The 13,269-nt window shown below is 42.4% G+C and overlaps 1 protein-coding gene and 1 long non-coding RNA gene across 4 annotated transcripts in view; one reads left to right on the forward strand and one right to left on the reverse strand.

Moving 5' to 3' along the window:
- LOC143181706 (uncharacterized) overlaps positions 1 to 13,269 on the forward strand; it is a 203,523-nt gene that overhangs the window by 142,798 nt on the left and 47,456 nt on the right. The window contains exon 1 of one of the 3 annotated variants that reach the window (XR_013002330.1): positions 10,774 to 10,885. The exons of the other annotated variants lie outside the window; for them this stretch is intronic. This is a non-coding gene — a long non-coding RNA (uncharacterized LOC143181706). Of the gene's footprint in view, positions 1 to 10,773; positions 10,886 to 13,269 lie in introns of those variants that run through there. 3 annotated transcript variants of the gene reach the window in all.
- Positions 1 to 13,269, reverse strand: part of LOC143181646 (uncharacterized) — a 222,409-nt gene that overhangs the window by 100,431 nt on the left and 108,709 nt on the right. The gene's annotated exons all lie outside the window — the stretch shown is intronic.

Raw genomic sequence — 13,269 nt, forward strand, 5'->3', positions numbered from 1 at the left:
TCCTCTCTCTCTCAGTCTTTCTTCTGCGAGTTCTGTAACGCGATGAAATTATATATACAGGGTGTAACAAATGGACGCTGAGGTATTCTGAGTTAAAAGGGAGCACGAAGAGTCTTTGACAGAGTGTCTAATTTATTTCCATATGAGTGCGTTTGTGTTTTAGAGAATCGAAGGTTGTACCGAGGGAAAATTGTCTAGGTACAAATTTTTGGGGTGATTTTTTTCCTCTATGGTTTACTGTCAAGAAACTCGACTCTGAGGATTTTAAAATCGCAGCCTTTTCAGTCGAACTATTTTCAAATTACCCTATTCTGCCCAACTGTGGAAAATGTAGAATCTACTAAAAATATTTTACTATTATTTTGCGCTAAAACCAGACATAAAGCATTCAAAATTATCGAAAGGTGTAAAAAACTAAATTTCACATTTTTCTGTAATTACTGCCTTTCTCCATAGTTAGACAGTGTAGTGCAGAGATCTCGTGGCACAAGTTAGCAAAACGCCCAGGAATCCCTCTTATCGACTTCATTGAGGAGTCCAAAGAGGAAAAACCTTTGTCTAAAACTTTCCTGCATCTGATTTGGGTACTCCCGACAGAATGATTAACGAGTGCCAGGAGAGCAAACGCAGGAGCGAGACGGAATTAAAAAGTTACGAGGATTTTCTGGGGACGTTGTCAGTGACGAGCAAAGAGTACGTAGGAAAGTATCCCTACACTAGTCCCGAAGGGCCTTGCTAAGTGATAGATCACGAGGACTAATGCGACCGTTCCGTGTTATCGAAGAAGTATCCCAGTAACAATGTCACAGGTTTCTCTGATCTATTTGGCATCACTGATTCCCCTCAAGCACGCACACCAGGGGCCCCTAATTTTTTATGAAACAGTGAACCACAGGTGTGAGTGAGTTCCTCTCTAAACAACGAAATTGGAGTGCCACTGCTAATTGGATAACAAAACAAATAATTCACATAGATTTAAAAAGAATGGAAATATTCATGCGCCAGTCAAGTAGAGGAAGAAGTAGGAATATGAGATAGGGTAGAAATATGAGACACCAAGATTTTGAGATATGAGGATATTGACATCTTTAATGATTATTGGAAATTAAGTATTAGGAAGATTATAATACTATCTTATAATAGATGTTATTTATTGTCGTTGTTTTACTTGATAGATTTTACTTGCAGCTATTCTGAGACTCTCTAAATTATAAAATAAAAAGGGTATCTCAGTTTTCTCCTATGAATGGATTCAGTTGTTTCGCAGATTTCTCAAAAGAGGTGGTGCAATTTTCTGTGCTTTCTGCGCTTCTTGGACAGAGATGTTTCCTCAACTCGAAGGAGATGTATTGTTTGCAAGAGAACTTCCTAATTGACATCGAAGAAACTAATTTTAACCTAATTCTACACGAGCAGCCTCGATAATTCCGGAAGTTGGAACACCGTCCCGCTCGTTTGCCAGGAATCAGAGAAATCTGACATTCGCAGTGCTGGTAATTTCGGATTTCCAGATTAAATTCTCGTTTCGCTCGTTACCCATGGCACCCTCTTTCCCTCTTTCCTTCGTTCATTACTATTCAGGGCAAATCAAAATCCGACGTGGATCGATACACGCTGGTTCTACGCGCTAATTCGTTACGCTTAATCCCACGAAAAACTCGCCTCGTCGTTGCGCGTGGGACAGAGCGCGGGCTCTTAATTAATTACACTGGTCGATGGGGAAATTTCCCAGTTTCTTAGATAACACGAAGGAACTATGCTACACCCAGGGAGATTAACTATTCTCAATGCCGCTGCTCGATACACGAATAAGGGAGAATGGGAAACTAATATTCTGATTGTTTGCGTTCAATTTCCAGTGCATTAAAATTAAGAGCGCTTCTTTGCAGTGCGCGCAGTGGTGCCTCGATTTTAATATTAACCTATCTTCAGAGACTTGCACCTCTTCGGGATAGAATGTACCCTTGTAATAGGGTGGAACGAAGGACGAGAGCAGAGTCTTTTTTTTATTATTGATGAGTTGTAATAGTAGATAAGAGATGTTTTCCTTGATCGTATTTAAGCAGATGAAGTCTTTAAAGTAAAACTTTCTAGAAGTGTTACTAGCCACCATAAAATTACTTTCATTAACTGTTCTTCTAATGAACAGACTTCTTTTGGTTCTACTGAACTTGCAATTACTGTTTTGTGTTTAGAGTCAAATTATTCACTCTTAAAGTAAGAGTAACAGTAAAACAGAAATATTAAAGAGAAAAATATAAACACTTGTTCTTATGTAGGATGTGTGAGTGGGTGATTTTTGTATGGCCTATTCTAATTCTGGATATTGACAGTTAGAAAGAAGAACACTTATTTCCGAATAAAATTTCTCCAAATACCTCAAAATCCTCGATTTTCGAGAACAGCCACTCAGCAAACCTATTACGCAATCCTAAGTAATCGAATCACTCGAAACAAGGTGCCCCATTTCCCTGGACTTCATCCTCCTCCAAACCGATCGAGCACTCATCGGGCAAGATAATCGCTCGAAACGACGACGTATAATCGTGCAGCATCGAACGGGGCCTAAACACGCGCGTGCATCTCGCGAGCTCGTCAGAAATTCCCATAGGTTCCAGGCACCTCGGGTCATGTATCTCCGTCGACGATGGGGTAGCAGGTTCGGTGCATGTTTTACAGGCAAAACGCGTTAACGGACGCTAAGTAATGGATGATCTGCCCCAGGTTTATTTTCGCTCGGAACTTTTCCTGAATAATTCACGCCCCGACGAATGTGTATCGCCGGCTAATTGGCTTGAAATATTGAGCAGTCGACGCCATTCGAGTGGTACTTGGCAAGATTCTGTGGGAACGGAACAGGTGTTAGCACGAGACGCGCCACGTTCCATACGTTTCGGCGCAAGACGCAGAGCCGCGCCAGAAACGCTCGTCGAAACCGATAGGCGGGCAGGAATTGCCCAGTCCTGCTTCTCTGCCCGAAGAACCGGAAGAAGAAACGTGGAGGGGTCGAGGAGCGGGGACGACCGAGCCTGTTGCCTTAATTCTCGCGTGTTTGCAACCTGGAGTGCAATTACAGAGGGAAGATCTGCAGCGGGATGCACCGAATATGCGGGACAAGTGGCATCAGAGAGGCTGGGCGAAATTCTGGGAACGGGTTGAAAGTGGCATTCGTGCCCCTTTTTGGGACGCTGAAAAAGCGGAGGCCCTTGATGGCGAGGACGCTCTCGCGATGTGGAACACGCTTTGCTAATGCGATGCGTTCTAGGGGACTGAGGAATACCTTGTCCAACACTTGTCGCGAAGGTTTGACATATGCTTCAGGAGGAATTTTTGGACATTTGTGGGACACTTTTTGCCGTGGGATTTTATAATATAATATATATGAAAGTGAATTGAAAGAATCAGAATCTAGAATAAAATTCCATTATAAATAGACTGTGGAGCTTTACACGTTTATGGAAATTTGGCTGTGAATTTATTCACACAATATCACGCTTAATTATCCATAATAGGATTCTAATGACTCCACACCATTCAATACATCCGACATTCAGGATTGTTCCCTTCAGTCGATTTTTCCACGCATTTCCAAACGTTCACACGGGCCACGTAACGAGCGCGAAAATAGGTCGATCGAGGGGCAGAGGAATGCGTGGCGAATCGGTGAAATTAAAAAACGAATTCACGCGAAGGGTGGGCGAAGCAACGAGGAGAGAATTGGCACGATGGACGGAGAATCGAACCCCGTCATCTGATCGACGCGTTCGCACCTCCCATTATGCGAAATTGAATGTACCAAGGACTGTAATCGGGGGCGAGGAAGCACGGTGTCAATGAATAACTTTCGAGTGGCGCTTGCCCGTGCCCGCGGGATAACCCGCAAATCCTGCTCTTTCGAACCGTACGATTCATTTCGAAATGCTCTCATTGTTCCACGCGCCGAGCGTATTGACCGACGAAATTTTATTTTCCCGATTTTTATACGTGGCCAGGCTACCCTTCCGCGATCAGGAACTTCGTATTGTTATTAAATTTCCCTGTCGCGCGTGGAGATGAAAGGACGGAGGGTTGGGGGGCAGATAATGTCATAAAGCAGCGGTGGAGAAGGAGAATCACTTTCCAATTCGCGGAATTACTGTGATATTACGCATTCCTCTTTAAAAGGAAAATATTCATTTCCCGTTGGTAACGAGAGGTCGTTCCGCCATCGTGAATTTCTCCCTTCTACCTCTTCGGTTTGCTGGTTAATTTGTTCCACCTCGAGATACTCTGGTCCAGTGTATCTCAGAATAGAGTAGGATGGGATATTAGAAATTGAGGGCATAGGGTCTCAGATAGTAATAAAATTAGTGGAATTTGGATCCCTGGAAATTTCGACACGGATCTCAGGGTTTCTATATTAGCTGTTTCTATTTTCACTTAAAGTGTCAACCAAGAAAGTTTGTAATCAGGAAATGGTTTATTCTCATTTTTTGAGAATTTTTTACGAACAGAAAATAGCTGAAATTTTACATCTTTCGCGTTGCAGGCTCAGAAACCCCTCGTTTTAATATCCCTAGGACAAATTCAGATAATTCTGAAAATGTAGCCAGTAGTTCTTTTTTCAAGAGGAATATAGCAGAGTTAATATACAAACACCCCAACGAAGAGACTGAAAATGAAGGTACAGCAAGGATCAGGTGCAAAGCAGGGACGCTGAAGAGCTTCCGCGCGAGGGGACGAGGATCACGCGCTGCAGCGTGACGTCGCCGCCAGGAGGAAATATTTTTCATTAATCTGATTATTTATCACCCGTCGGGCTTTCACGAGGGCTTTCCAGTCACCCTCTTACACGCTGTAATCCTGTGTAGCGGGCACGGCGGTTAAGCGTTTAACGGAGAAGCGGAGAAGAAGAACGGAGATCGTCGAGACGACTCGCAGGGGGGAATCTATCGTTATGGGACTGGAGGATACGACGATTCCCCTTGCTCCTCCATCCCGCTATCCCTGTTTTCATTTACATATTGAACGTCTGCTTGCTCAAGCTGTTTGGGAATTGGTGGGTTCTGGATACGAGCGTTCGATGAATCTTTGCCTCGTCGTTCGAGATGGTTGAATTCTGTTCTGCGTTTGGGGGTTGTCGGTTTTCAGTAGTCGTTTGCGACACGAAACTCCAGGCTGCTAGGGAATTTTGTTACTAATTTTAGGAATGATGGGGTAGGGGACCTCGAACCCATAACTTAAAGTAAGTTAAATACATTAAGTTTGGTAATAATTATCTTTATAGGTGAAGAGGCATGTTCAAGAATACCTTGAAAATACTATTCTGCACAAGTATGGAAAATGGTAGTAACTGTAGAAAACTGTCTTTCTACACTTTCTACATTTTTGATCGTTTTGAACATTGTGTGCCTTGTTTTAGTGCAAAGTAACAGTAAAATATTTTTAGTGGGAACTATCCCTAGTCTCTAGGCTCGTGAGGGATGATTTTAAGTGCAGTAATCCTTGCACCAGGATTCTTCAGTTAGAAATTTCTAAAAGACTCGAATTCCACGACGATCTCATGGACAGACGTAACAGTCGAAATTTCCACGAAGGGGACAGTGAAATAGAGCGGCGTAAATCACGCAACGATAATGCCGGATATGGCGCGACGCGCGCGAGGGTGCCGCGCGTTCGAGCGATACGCCGAGGCGTCGCGACGCAGCACGAACGACGATCCCGAATTATCGCGGCTGTTCAAGGAACGCTTCGATGACGAATCGCTGTGGCGAGGGGGATGGAAGCAGGGAAGGAGGCAGAAACGTGTCGGGTAAGAGGTTCGAGGGTAAGAGGGGTGGCTTCGCCACTCTGGATTAATAATTGTCGTGTTTTGCCGAAGGAGATTCGGCCTGCTTGGGCGTGGTCCCCGACTAATCTGAAGTCGTGAGAAATTGCAATGGGTCTGCTGGTACGAGGGTAATGATACGAGGAATAATTTCGGTTCTGATTTGTGGAACTGCAACAGTGATGTTGCAGGGTGGTACCTTCATCCCTCTATACATAGAGAAACGATGACTGCTTTTTAAGGAGATGGGAAGATTGTTATAGTTACATTCAGGGCATTAAATTCATTTGAGGAGATTTTATCTTTGAGGAGGTTGAGGGAGATGTGGAAAAGTTACTTCTGTGTTACTATACTTAGTAGTTTTCGCAATTCAGATTTGAAGACTCAGAAAAGTTACAATTTTCTAGTATTCAAATCTCAACATTTTTTAATTTTGCAATATTTAAACTTTGAAACTCTCAAATTTTCAAATATTCAAACTCTTGAACTCTCAGATCTTTAAATATTTAAATTTTTGAATTTTCAAATTTTCAAATATTCAAATATTCAAATATTCAAATATTCAAATATTCAAACTCTTGAATTCTCAAAATTTCAAATATTCAAACACTCGAATATTTAAAGCCTTGAACTTGGAAGGCTTGAAATATTCAAATCTTCAGATATTTCTTATATGAGGAGTAGGACCTTCATCCCCTTATGCCCTACGCGTACAGAAACGATGTCTCTTTCATCGAGGAAATAGAATGCCCACATTACAAACAAGTATACCTGTTGAATTTAATGGCGAAGGTTTATTAAACTCACCTAACTATATATAATGCTAAGCACATGTTTATGATTAACAAAGAATTAACATTAAGAAATCCAATATGGAAACAGCACTATCATAATTTCCACAATGAATATTCGAAGATCTAGAAATCCCCGAAATTCCCAAATCCCTAAATTTTCAAATTCTTCAATATTTCAGACATCATGTTGCACGCTGTAAGCGCAGCTTAAGGACAGCTATTTCATTAGCATCCCCATCGTTGAAAGGACGTTAATATTTAAAGGGAGTTTCATTGGTAAACCGGCAGCCTCGTTCGTTTCTCCTACGAATTAACAGTTCATGTAACGGCGGCACGATAGGATTTAAACATTCACCGACGGCGCAGAGGGCCGTTCATTGCCGTCTATCTCGAAATTCGAACACGACCAGTGAATATTTCAATCGAACAGCCGAATATCCTTCGCCTCGATTTACCGTGCGATCCGTGTACACGTTCCTGAAGGAATTTTAAAAATTCAAACCCCCGCCACGGCGTGGTAGCACTTGGGACTCGTCCCTTTTCGAGCCCAGCCTCCCGACCTGGGCCTCGAGTATCGATTCTGACGAGAAAGACCGCGGGAGGCTTTAGTTGGGCTATTACGCGATCAACGACAAAGGGCACGTGAGATTTCCTGTTAAACAGGCACTTCCCTTTCGTTGGCGTTTTGCAGCATTTCGATTGGAGAAAAGTATGGCATACTTGACACGTGTTTGCATAGGGTGTGACAGAACTGGTCGTGCAAAGGGAAAGGGAGCGATCCTACATGGAAAAGTAAGATGAGAATGTGGAATAAGAATTTTTTGTATGGCGCTTCGATTTCGAGGAAATTGACTTTGAGGAATTGACAGGTTTATTATTTGAATTATTTTTTTCATATAGAATCGACTCCTTTTTGTTTGTACCCCCAGTTTTAGGACACTCTGTCTAAGGTGACGTCGAAACAGGTGGCTCTACTATAGTAACGTGTTCTACTTTTCTTAAAAATGAACAAAAAAAGAAAGAGAATACAGAAACACAGAAATCGCTCGAAATGTCCAGACTGAGCCTCATACGGCTCAGGGCCTAAGCTTGCTACACTAGTGAAACGTGAGAACTCACTACCAAAGTACGACCACGAACTTCAATAGCACTGTACACCTAAATCCCTCTACATGTTGATCAGCTTAACTAGAAACCTTCTAATGAGTATTGGCACCGTTTACATCACTACAGCATTTATAATAAATGCTGCCATCACTCGAAGGGTTTCCAATTAAACAAATCACTCTGTATATCTACGTGAAGCTCTATGTCAAAGCAAAGTCTCGAAACTGGTACTATAAAATATGAAGACAGTAGGCTGAATCCTCGACAAATCGCTCGAAATGTTGAAAGCAAGTCATACGGGTCAGGGCCTGAGCTTGATGCACGATTCGAACGTGAGAATCCACGAAAGGGATCTTCATCGAGGCAGGGTGTGTAAAACGAGCCGGGCGGTCCTGTTTTTCACGGTGGTCCGCTTCGCGCGGAGCCCCGACCCCAGGAGGGAAAGACGAACGGCCCGAGGAGAACTATACGGGCGTCCGCGCCTCTTCCAGTCACTATTATTAGTCCTAATAGACCGTATGTCACGAGAAATACCTCGGCGTTGCCCTCTTATTCGCCGCGCCGCTCTGGAACGACCGTTTTAAGGAGATCCCCAAGAAGAGAAACACCGACAGCCTCCGCCCTAATAAACGAGCTTGCACTCTGATACGTAATAAGCGAGATACCGTCCTCGAAATGCTGGAGAAAATTGGAATGAACGAGCTATCACGATCCCCGACGGTTGCTCCCGAATTAGACGTCTCGAGATGCGAATCGAAGTGAAGACTCCAGGAGAGGAGCTTAATAAGTCCATTTCTTCCGATTTTTTGCTTTTGTTGTCGTTGGTAGCTGGAGTATTTTAATTATTTAAAGCGGAAGGGGAGAATTCTTGGTAGATTCTGTGATATAGGTACTTGCTACTGCGTGCTATGTGAAAGTGACATGGGGTTAAAAGTGACCCAGTATTAGCTAGGCGAGGGTTAGTATAGTATCGATACGATTGGGGAGGTTTGAGTGGAATTAAGTAAAGCAGACGAGGTTTGTATCGAAGTGGGAAACGAAGCTCGTGGAAAGGTGGAACGTTTCGCGAAAGTTTCGCTGTCGCGTTAGGGTCGATCGCCCGTTGCTTAACCTGTCCCCCTGACTCCATTAAAACGTCTCGGTGCGTTCTTTGGGAGACCTTTGCATAAAGTAGAAGCCATTCTGGCGTAATGATGATCGACGTTACAGCCCCGTCCCGCGGGGGTTTCGTGAAGTTATATTTGATTTAATTAGCGGATATGAGGTTATAAATCGTGGAAACGAGAAACGTCAGGCTTAATAAGTGCCCGTATTAAGTAAGTGCGACGGCATTATTCAGCAGGCTTTCTTAGCGCGACGCAACAACGTGCCAAGGGAGCAGTCCTCGCGACAAACTCTCTCAGGAATTGTCTTCAGACTTTCCTTCTTCGTTTAAGCGAGTATTCGAATTCGAACAGTGAGGGGTGTTTGCATATTTTTGCTGGTTGGAACTTAGTGGTTGCAATACTATTATTGAGTCTAGGAAGTAGAAGATTTTTATTTTATATTATCTCTTGAATTGCAATTAAGCACCTCGGTAAGAGTTGATCATGAATACTGCATCTTAATAATTTTTTTAAATAAGATTTGAAGTCTTGGAGACTTAAAAATTTTTCAAATATTCAAATTTTTAAATCCTTAAATTTTCGAATTTTAAAAATTTCAAATATCATCATCACTTCCCTATGCATAGAGAAAGTGTAAAGGAAAATCATTATATTCAAATCTTCAAATTCCAAAGATTATTTATTTTCCGATATGAAAGTTGGAGAAACTGTAGAAAATTTAAACAGTGAAGCTGCACCACAGTACCCAGCAGGGCTGCATAATTAATGACCTGGATACCTCGAGCATCGAATTTACAATTCATCACAGCTCGACACCGATTTCCAGCGTTAGCGCGACTCATCATTTTTGCAATGGAACGTGACATTAGTAGACAATAATTGTAAAGAACAGTGCATGTGTCCCTCGACCGCTGTTTTAAGCTTCAGAAGTCGAGTGCATACGCGTAGTCGAGTAACGAGCCCAGTAAAAAGAGAATCGTTGGAAAGTCCGTGTCTGAGAATCTGAAGCAAGAGCCTCGGCGCCTGACAGCACGACATCGTATTGTTTTTGGCCGCCAGAAATAGCGAGGAGAAAGCGCCACGAAGACGGCGACGACAACGCGCCTCTTTCGCCAGGCACGAGCAAAAGGAGCCATTCCATGTTGACCACTCCCTGAAGTCGACTTTAGTATCCACTTGCTATGAGCACGCCGCCAGTTCTATTGTTTATAATGTAGACCCTAACTTTACTTTGTTTAGTTACTCTCAACTTGTTTCAATTTGGCGATAAGGCGATTAGGAAGCGTTGTTCATTCATCGAATGCTCTGATTGTCAGAGTGGAATCTCTGTTAATTTTTTACTGTTTTTCTTAACTAGAGTTACTGATATTTGGTGTAGTACTAATAAGAGAACAGTAGCAGATGGGTTGGGATTTAAACAATGATCTAATCCTAGTCTGCAGAAGGTAATGTGATCCAAGTACTTTTTTGCTATTTCTTAGAAGCAAGTCCTTTCATCCAAGTTCTTTTTTGCTATTCTTTAGATAGCAAAGTTATCATGTAACTACTTGTAACTACTTGGGCTGGATCCCACACTCTATAAGCTTGTTTCTAGACCCAAGTTGCGTGACTATAGCGGATAAAGATTGGACCTAGCGCCTTTCCAGTCCATTTTCCAACATTTCCGAATTTCTCGATGCTCAGCTTCATCTGGAGAGGAAGAGGAAGCGTGTCGAAGTGGAAATCTGGGAGGAAGCAGAGGGTGAGAGCGTAGAAGTTAAACGCAAGCGACGCACGTACGTGGGTGTTTTAAGCGGCGCTAGAAGCGAGGTGGTATTTGAAAACAGAGGCAGTTTCGGTTGTTAGGCAGCGGCAGGACATTGAGGTAGTGTGGTCGTACGAGGCTGCAGTTAACGAGGGCCGCGAAAGCAAAGGATAAAGGGCGGGGTGGGGGGAAAGAGGACAGGAAAAAGCAACGAGTGGGAATCTGAAATAAGTGTCGTTGCTGCTGAGACGCTTCGAATCGTTTGGAGTCGTTATTCTAAGAAACGCAGCATTTCTTCGTTATGAGCAGGTTAATATATTCGGCACAGGTACGTTGATATTATTTAGAGCAAATTAATTTAGCTTATCATACAATGACATTCATATCCTTGATGAAAGCGAACTGGATGAACACTGTATGAGGTAGAATTATATTCTTCGCTATAAAGTCAGCACTGATTTCTGAGTATTATGACGAGGAGACACTGTGATGGGGAGATCTAAATTATTAAAGTTATTCAAGAATTTGACTTATTAGAATTGTTACGCTCTGATATGACCTGTAATCCAATTTATCAAAATTCGCATTCCTTGTGCAGCTGACGCGAAATTTGAAATTAAGTTAATTTTATCTTCGTGGCTTCTATGTCCACGTTTGACGAGGTCCTTCTCTGTTGCCTCAATCTACTTACTGTGAGAGTTCTAAATACATATACGATATGAATTTTCTCATCTAAATAATGCAATCTGAAATTTAATTCCTCACTCGCCATTGAAAAAACAGTAAAAGGGATTTTCAGAACAGCTTAGATAGTAAATAATGAAAGCTTAAATTAAAATACAAGAGGAGATATTAATATTAATATTAAATGAATATTACAACTCGAAAGCCAAGAATAAAAAATAAATTAAAGAACCGTACTTCTGTTATTACGTGAATATGGAATCGAAATTATTCTTGAAACGCGTTCTGCAAAGATTCTATTACAAGATTTCTATTATTAAGCCTTCCTGAGGTCCATAAAAGAGGTCCTGTGGCAGACAAACGTGTTCCTCGACGTTAAACGCGTTCCACCGTGGACAAAGGAAAGGGGAACAAACCCATCGCAAGTTTAATTCCCTGGGACGAGACGTTTACCGACTTGGAAAACAAAATTAACCGTATATCACTGTCTTTATTCTGAAGGAGGAGTCGCCTCGAAGTCCCGATGACGGTGTTAAATATATCTGACGAGGAATTACGCATGCCCGGAGAGATTTGCATAAACAGAGGCTGCGGGATCTCGAGGACCGATTTAAAAGCGGATGACAGTGGGCCAGCGAGCAGTAGCGTATTTTTACCATTTCCTAATTTTGGAACACGTGGAGAAGAAAAAAAATAGCACCCCCCATGCGTAAAACGAGGACATAGATGTTTAAATTAGTCGAGGGAATGTACTTTCATAAAAAGAGTTCAAAGAAGTCACCTCATGTTTGATATACAAACCTGAAGCGATTTATGCAACGCCATAAAACAGCGTTTACAGGGCAGTTAACGCGACTGTGTACACTGCATAAGAAGCCCCATTTTTAAGTGGTTGAATAAACAGTTTACACCAGCTTAATTTTGTTAAAAGAACTCTTCTGACACAGAAGCGAGAGTGACTGAAAAATGGGGTCAAGAGGAACACATGTTTCACACAGAGTACTTTAGAGTCTAGTTAATGTCCCATATATTAAGACTTCATTTTTAAAACAAATTTTTTTTCAAACAAATAAAAGAAAATACTCTTAAGATCTACATATTAGGGACGATAAATCTTCCGCTCATTGAAAAAGTCACGCGAGCTTCCAAGAACTCTGATAACAGATAAAACGGTAATAAAAAGCGAGCTTTGAACGAGAAAAATGGCGGAACAGAAAGGTATTTTTAATCCTAGAATCACACCCTGGGGTCATCGACGATCCCACAAAATATTAAACTTGAAGATCTATTTACCATGCACTTTGAAGTAACTTAAAAAGTTACTTCTTTTAATCTCAAAATATTAAGACTTCTTTTAGGTTAAAGTATTCAGATCTTTTTAGAATCAAAATATTAACATTATTTGGGAGAGATAAAATATTAAGATTCTCCTGGGTTTAAAATAAGTCTTACTTATACTGAAAAATAGAAGTCTCTCGTTCCACGATTAATAACTCTCCCCACGTAAGAAAATTAATTCCTTCCCGTGCGAATACCATACTCGAGCGCATTTGCCTGGGCAAATTTACCAAGGTTTGTCGAGCACTATCTAGAAAAAGCCTCGCTTTGCTCTTTTCGCCATGGCGGGCCACACAATTTTTTGCAATTTGTCGCTCACGCTCGACGGCGCCTTCGCCGCGACAAATATCGCTCGATTTCTTCGGGGAACGCGAACGTCGGGCGAGAGTCGTTTGAAACGGTGAATGAGTATTCACCGTGAACCGACGAGCAGTTCCTCCCGATGAAAACCACGACCGAGGAGGGGACGAAAGCGTCGCGATCGTCGTCGTCGTAATTATTCGCGGCGTTATTGTCCGAATCGTCGGAAGAAACCATTCGCTTAACGCTCGACGCCTTTCCGCGCCTCCATGGTTCGCGTCTCGGTGATTACATTTTCCACGATCGAGGGAGCGAAGACAACCGAGGAGGAAGGAACGAGGAGGAACTGGCGGACGGCGCGGGAGGGGGGAGGTCGAAAAGACGAGCGAC

This window comes from Calliopsis andreniformis, chromosome 1 (genome assembly GCF_051401765.1).
Source record: "Calliopsis andreniformis isolate RMS-2024a chromosome 1, iyCalAndr_principal, whole genome shotgun sequence".
Classification (NCBI taxonomy): Eukaryota; Metazoa; Arthropoda; class Insecta; order Hymenoptera; family Andrenidae; genus Calliopsis; species Calliopsis andreniformis.